Raw genomic sequence first — 8,040 nt, forward strand, 5'->3', positions numbered from 1 at the left:
CATTTATAAAAAAAAGGAAGGCACTTATCATTGGCTGATTACAAGGCAGACACCTTGACATTTACTTTGCTAATATTTAATTTAACCTTTATTTAACCAGATAAAACCCATTGAGATTGAAATATCTTCATCATCAGCACATGTCATGGTAAGTACACTAGTGCAGATTTAGGAGACAGGGTTACATCACACATTTCTGTCGTTTTATCAGTGATGACAAACGGACGGGAATAGAGCTTGTAACGGGAGGCTTGGTTGAGGGTTCCTGCGGATCCTTAAAAAGTCTTCACGCTAAATCTAAAAACAAGGCCTTAATTAGTTTAATGTAAATGTCTTAAATCCCTCTTTCAAACGCCTTGAAAATGTGAACATTATAGGAAGTAGGTTTGATGATTATTTTTTGTAAGTGGAAATCTCAAAAATAACTGGTTACAGTTATTTAAAAAAACAAAAAAAACAAAACAGGACGTCATGATACCAACACTGGGAATTAGATATTCCAACTTTTGCACTGCATGGACCAAAAAGTAATGTTTTATGTTGAATTCAACATTTGGGCAAAGTTGTCCCTAACTCATATGTTTTGGGAAGCTTTGTTGTCTTTGTTTATTGTAAAATTGGTCTTAAGTTTCACTCCTAAGTGGCATTTACAAAGTCTTAAAAAGTCTTGAATTTAACTTGCCTTAGCTGCAGGAACCCTCATCTGCATATACATGCTGATTTCCCTGTGCACATCTGTGACGTGCACGATACCTTAGGCATTTGCACTCCGTACATTTGCATAATCATTTTTACAGTTTTTATATTGCATGAGGTATCTATTATTTTAGTCTGGTTTATGTTTTATTTGACTTTATTTTGTATCTTGCCAAGTGAAAGCATACATTATGGGATAACAATAAAGATTCCTTGATATTGACTGACACACTCCTTCTGACATTAAGTTCAGTTAATTGATTTCTTTATTGTTGTTCGCTAACATTGTAAATCAGGTGGGAATTAAGCTCATTTTCACATAAACCATAGTCTTTTCGCAACCAGTGGAGTCGCCCCCTGGTGGCTATTCAGTATCTGAGTTGGCTTTGGAGAGGAAATCTGAAGACTGCATCTATTTTTGTATACACGTTTTATAATTTAAATAGGAAATCCAGAGTGTATAATTAGATCCTTCATCCTTATTCAAATATTTCCTTCATTGTCCTCCTGTTCCAGCTCTCTTCCTAGTTTGACAACATTTCTACTCTTGTTTCCTAATTTCTTTTTTTTTTTTCATGCAATGGTGAAGAAAGAGATATGATAGCAAATGAGGACGGGGAAATGGACAGGTTAGGAAAAGACCAGTGAATGTTAGTGCCAATTCAGAATAAATAGTATAGTGTTCATTTAAAATCACTCAATACACTTAAAGTGTATGGGATACAGATTGGGATACATTCAAAACACAATATCAGGTCCTGTCAATCAACCAAGCACCCAGAGACGATTGTGTTCCGCCAATTGTATTTGTGTGTTTATCTTTGTGAATTGATGTTATTTACTAGTGCTATGACATGTGGTAGCCTCACAGCACTGGAGTGAACATGACGAACTAAACTGACCCTCCGAGTTCAGCTAAAACATTGTTCTTTTTTGTCTAAACCCCTACCACCAAACCTTGTCCAGATGAACTAGCGAGGGCCACATCATAGGTCACCTCTAGGTGCCTCCACCACCTGGGATGGATCGGTTCTTTTTAAAGAAATGTATGAAAGGTTCCCAGAGGTCCTGAAAAATGGAATGTTTGCCTTTTAATAATATATGTAAGCTTTTCCAAGGGCATAGTCGTGGACAACTCTGAAATCCATCAACCTATCCCTGGCCTAAAAACCCAACTTATTAAGGTCATTCATTTTCTTCTGTATTTTACATTTGGAGGGAGCAGAGGTCAGTTTTAAACACAAGTTATTTATTTAGCTGGATGTGGTGAATTTGTGAATAACAAGCTCCTTGTTTAAAGCAGTGAGGTATGCTAGTTAAATTTAGACTCTGCCAAGTCTTTTCGGTTTGGTTTATTAAACCTTGAAATGTTCACTAGCTAATTCAGTTAGTTACTAACTTTAGCTGTCGGCAGTCTGAGCAGGAAGTGAACACACGCGGTGGGCTGTTATGGCATTTTCTATTTTCTATTAATTGCTTTCTTTATTTCTGCATCTGCGTTGAAGTTTATATGTCATTTATTTCACCATACCAGTACAATTACAGAGAGGATCTTAGTTCTTCAGAGAGGAGATAATGGTCCATCTTGATAAATGCTGCTTCAGGGAGAAACGTAGCTTCCACCTCCTCAGGCTGTCTGCTGCTTCTTCTTCCTCCGGCATTTCTTTTTACACAGAACGACGAGTGAGAGATGGTGAGAGAACCCACGCAGTCCGAATACATCTTCCTGCCAACGAACGCACCCAGGAGGCAACTAAGATCCAGAACCATCAGTGTGAGTTCCAGAGAATTAAATCATTTGAAATATTACCATTAACTCCTGACATTTACTGCCATTTATGATAAGTGACAGCCAATAACTATGACCTCACAATCTGCCCTGACCTTCAATAGTGAGCAGACACTTACACGCACATACTTAAAAAATCTACAAACTATATATCCTTATTTTGCCAAATCCTTTCTGACAATAAGTTCATTGCAAAATGTGGAAAAAAAGGATGCTTTTATACATAGACATCTTTCACTGGACTCTAGACTCTAATAATGACCCTTTCATTTTCATTTCTAGGAGCTGTAGACTTAAGTTAGGTTCGACTCTGGCAACTGAAATAAAAAGAATTGCATTTAGCAAGTCTCTTTTTAACCTGCAGTCCAGCAACACATTAAATCAAATATCTAGTCTCACGCTGTCATAGGTAAGATGAGGCTCATTATGACCAGCACTGAAGCCTGACAGACTTGAAGCTTTAATTGCAATTTTACAACAAGAGAACAGAAAGTTTTCAAAATATTTTGAGATACTTTAACTTTCCATGGTGTGAAAACTCGTAGCACTCTTGTCAAAACACACATTACACTAGTCTTATTTGGCAAACTGATGTTCTCACCCGTTTTCACATACACGCGTTTCATACTCTGAGTGAGACTAAGTACGCCGACTACGTATTGAATAATAATTTACACGTACAGTTGTGATACCTGTCTGAAGGGATTGTGTGATTTCACTGAATGTAGATGTTTGTTTTTTGTGTTTTATTTACACACATACGTTTGTGCAACTGTTCTTCTTAGGACTCTGCATTGACTTATATCTAACCAAAGCCTGATCCCTAACCTTAAACCAGTTAATGCTTAACCCTAATCTTAACATAACCACAATTCAAAACTTATAGCCCTAAACTTGCCCAGTTCTTCAGAAATGAGGTTCTGCTTCATTAGGACCAGGTTTTTGGTCTCAATGAGGACTACTGGTCCTGAACCGGTCAGTTCATTTGGCTTATGCCAAATATTTGTGCTTCATTCATAGGGTTAGGGTTAGGGTTAGGTAACCCTAACCCTAACCCTTACCCGTGAGGAGTAATGCATTATCGTTAACCCCTTACCCTAACCCAGGGGTTCTCAAATTGTAATACCTGAGGGAGAATTTAGGAACCCAACATTGGACTGAGGGCCGCCAAAGGAAAAAAAACCCCAGAAAGAAATCCTATTTGTAATAATTTTAATGACCAGATTGCAGTTCTACAGTTTACACTTATTGGTCTGTATCCGATAATGTCCAATAAACATTTAACACGCTTAGTAGCTCCTGGATTAAAACTATCAACTGTAATTCATTGTGGGCCACCAGAAATGTTTCTGCGGGCCGCCATTGGCTCGCGGACTTGGACTTTGAGAACCAATGCCCTAACCTTAAAACGGGTCTTAATCCCCAAAAAGTCCTTTAAAGAAGTGAGGACCAGCCAAAGTTGGCCAAATGCCCTCACAAAGCCACAAATACAAGAACACACATTTGCACAACTAGTCTATTCTAAGGACTTTGCATTGACTTCCATTCATTTGGATGTGTGTGTGTGATAAAGAGGTCAGTGTTACAGTTTCTCAGTGGAGAATCATGTGGCGCTGCAGGCTGTTGTGTGTTTAGCAGCAGTGACATCACAGCTGTTTGACATCACAGTTACTCTGCAGCTGCTCTCAATGCTGTTCTTCTTTGTCAAAAAGTCAAAAAGGATGGATTTTGATGTGAATGTAGTTTATGACCAGATGTGGAAAGTAATGCGTTACATTTACTTGCGTTACTGTAATTGAGTAGGTTTTTTGAGGGAGAACGTTAAAGCTTGTGTGACCTTTGACCCATTTTGACTGATACATTATGTGTTTACATTATATTTTGACAGCACTTTAATGTATAAAGGTTTGCCTTTAATTAAGAGCAAAACCTCAGAAGCCCAACCTTGTTAAAAAAGTAACTAATTAACTTTTACTCTGAGTAAAATTAAACAAACTACGTTTTTACTTTAAAGGCGCCATATTTAAGAATGTGGCCAAAAAAAGTTACTACACTCAAATTCAAAATACACGAGGTCTTTAAGGTTTCGTTTTCTCCACCATTGTAGCTCAGCCGTAACTGGCAACCCGTGTTTGCTCGGCAGCTGAGACTCTACTGACTGGAATGATTGGTAGACAGTGGTAGGTGGCGCCACATGCCAAAACATGATTTCTAAACATGATTTGCAGTCTGCAAAATAATTTTTTTTAATGCAAATATTTTGGCTGTACTGTTGTTGTTGGTGAGTTCAGTTTGTCATATGACCATTATTCCTGAGTCTCTGTGACATATTAGGAGGATTTTACACCCAGTTGCGTTAGATTTATTACATAATGCACCTTTAACTGAAGTACATTTTAAGACCAGTAGTTTTAGGTTAGGTTAAAAAATGATCAAAATAGTGATACTTTTAATTGATTTGAATATTTCAGTATTCTTTCCATCTCTCAGATTAATGTGGTGATGCAAACATGGATGTGGATTCAGGATTTCTTTTGAAATACTTGGAGGTCTTTGCTCTCTGAGTGCTTTCTCAGTCTAATATCGTGGCCCCTCTCTTCTCTTCTCGCTGAGTGTTGTCCACACCTTGCCACCTCTTGGTTTGTAATTTCACAGGATTCTAATGGACTGGATGGAATGCACTTAAGATCTGTGATTTCATGCTGCTGTAGTGCACCGGGTTCACCACATGGTGGCGACGTTCAGACAGGTTTTCGATGAGTCTTAAACCCAGCTATAAATACTGCTCAAAAAACTCAAAGGATAAAGAACAGTGGTCTGTTAATAAGCTGTAAAATCAGTTTGTTTTGTCACTGAAGCCATGTGGATGATTTCTTTTTTAATAATTTCAATTTTATATAATTTCGGTAAAATCTTTGTAATGGAAGGAGTCATTAAAATTCAGTCATGTGCTGGCATCAAAGTGTGACGGCTATATCAGTCAATACTTATTACTTTAAAGGTCATATTTTTTCTTTCCCCATTTTGTTTGTGAGATGATCCTTCTTTTTAGACTTTATTATGGGAGTTTGCTATAAGTCCATGTTCATTCATTGTGATGCTGTATGGACAGGAAACCACAAAAACGATTGATTTGCTATTAATTATGACGCTTTCCAAATCTTTAAATGATTTAAATCTTTACAAAGCATTCACTAGAGACTAAAAATGTCGAAGTCTGTTTCTCAAAATTGAGTGTGTCGTTCACGTTTTCCTTTTTGTACATGATGTAAACTGCTTTGGCTGATTGTGTATATCAATATAAATGAAGGGAATCTGGAAGTTTATGTGTACATTTATGTGTTTATGTGTAAAAAAAAAAAACCCCAGAACAGTCAGAGGAGCATTTAAATCTTGTCTATTTTTTGAATTTTTGCACTTTTTTGTAATCTATTTTTGTGTAAATATGAACTCAGTTTTCCCTCATTAATCACTCTAGCACCATCTGAGTTTTGGAACTCACCGCTCTCACTAAACTAAAGCTGTAAACACTGCCAAGTTCAAAGACGACACTTCAAACATGCTCGATGTGAACACTGCTTTACACTGAGCCCGTGACAAATTACACCAAATCTTTTTTTTTTTTTTTCAGTGCAGTCGGGGCAGATCCAGGTCCAGGAGGCTTTATCCTTTTCATCCCTCTCACCAAACAGCAACTCCCCCTCACAATGTCCTGCTTGCTTGTCAATCACTCCCCTTGGGCAATAGGTTGGATCGAGACAAAAGAGGCAGGAGAGAGAAAGGGAGGCAGGATAAAGCGGCATGGGGAGTGGACCTGAAAGTGAATGGGAAACACAGCGATGTGATGTTGGAGAGAGCGAAGCATGTAGAGTAAATCGCTGAGAGCTGGTCCACTGTCTTCAAGAGAGATGAATGAATGGGGTCAGGGACGCCCCAGAGAATAAAAAAGAGAGGGAGGAAAAAAGAGGAGGCTGGATAGAGCGAGAGAAAGGGGAGAACAGACGGTACAGGAGTGAGTGAATGTGTGAGGTGGAAATGGGCTGAGGGCAAGAGCAGTGAAGAATTTTAGTAATAAAGGAAAATCGAGGGGAAACGTTAACAAAAAAAGGTGTGCAAGGAGAAAGAGTAAGAGCCAGAAGGAACCAAAAAGAAGAGTGGGATAAAGGAGAGGGGAGCATCGTTTAATGAGGAAGACAGAGAGAAAGGAAAGATGGAGGGATTAAAGAGCGAGGTTACACTAAGAATAGAGGGGGAGAGTGATGGCGTGATGAAAGCGTGACAGAGAATTAGTCTTTATCCGAGTTAAGGAACACTGGTGGAAGAGTGGAGAAGACAATTGACTTCCCCTGTCATGTTTTGTGTATAGATGCTGACATTAATTATTTTTTAATTCAAAGAATCAGATATTTTTGTGATGTGGATTTTCATCTTTAAACGTTAGACAACGAGAATCCATTGAACAGTACCTGTGTTTTTAATCGTTGCTCTGATCTCCCCACTGTTAAGATTGTCTATTTTAATTCTTTATTATGACGTGTGTTGTTGTCCTCTTGGCCAGTTCGCCCTCGTAAAACAGATCTTGATCTCAATGATCTTTATCAGGTTAAATAAAGGTTAATCTTTGATGCATACAGTAGATCAGTGTAGCTAACTGCAGTGAAGCTGTTGCAGAAATCATTCCAGGTTAGCCAGCGCAGTTTGGCTTGAGAATGATCCACAGACAGTTAACTGCACTGTACAGCTGCCACACGCCAGCTCTCTCGTGTTCAGTTTAACCCACAGTGAGCACAGAGAGTCATGCACACACTCGTCTCCTGCAGGATGTGCAGCCCCTGTGGGTCAACAAACGCGGAACGCCATCTCATTAAACACTTTAGTTTGCAGTCAATTTGTCTTGTTGATATTTGGAAGGTCCCTCGCTGGCCGAAATGACTAAGCGCATCCAAAGTGGTTCAGCAGTTTGATGAGGATAAACACTCCTTGGCCCCTCCTGCCCTCCGGTGCTGCCGCTGTAAACACAAATGCTCTCTCAGTCAGGTCTGATAGTATTTCTTGACAGAGCACGTTAGACCATATCTGTTCCTGATGACCAAACAGAGGCAGAATAAGAACATCAAAAAAAAACATCACCATCAGTTGTAAATGTGTAAAATCCCATGAAGTTGTAAAGCTGCATGTCGAGCATTGATGGATCTTGTAAGGCACTCTTAGTGAGGACACTCACAAGGTCAACATGTCCTCACAGAGACGTATATATTGACAGTCCTCGTGGACACTGAGTCAAATCATGAACATCAGTGTGAGGTAATGTTAATGTTCCATCTCTATTTGCTAAAGCATTTTAAGTATTAAAAATGTTGTCAGGCACAAAGGAGCAGATGCCGACGACAGAGACTGAGACTGAGACAGTCTGGACCAGAGATATTAGCAAAACAGACACTTCAGAATGCACACAGAATACAGATTAGTTATCCAATTTATGGGAGAGACAGGGAGGGGGGAGTGGGAGAGATAGAGGAAGAATAAAGATAGAAAAGCTGTAGACGTACTGTAGG

The sequence above is a fragment of the Microchirus variegatus genome, assembly GCF_963457635.1.
Source record: "Microchirus variegatus genome assembly, chromosome: 9".
Lineage (NCBI taxonomy): Eukaryota > Metazoa > Chordata > Actinopteri > Pleuronectiformes > Soleidae > Microchirus > Microchirus variegatus.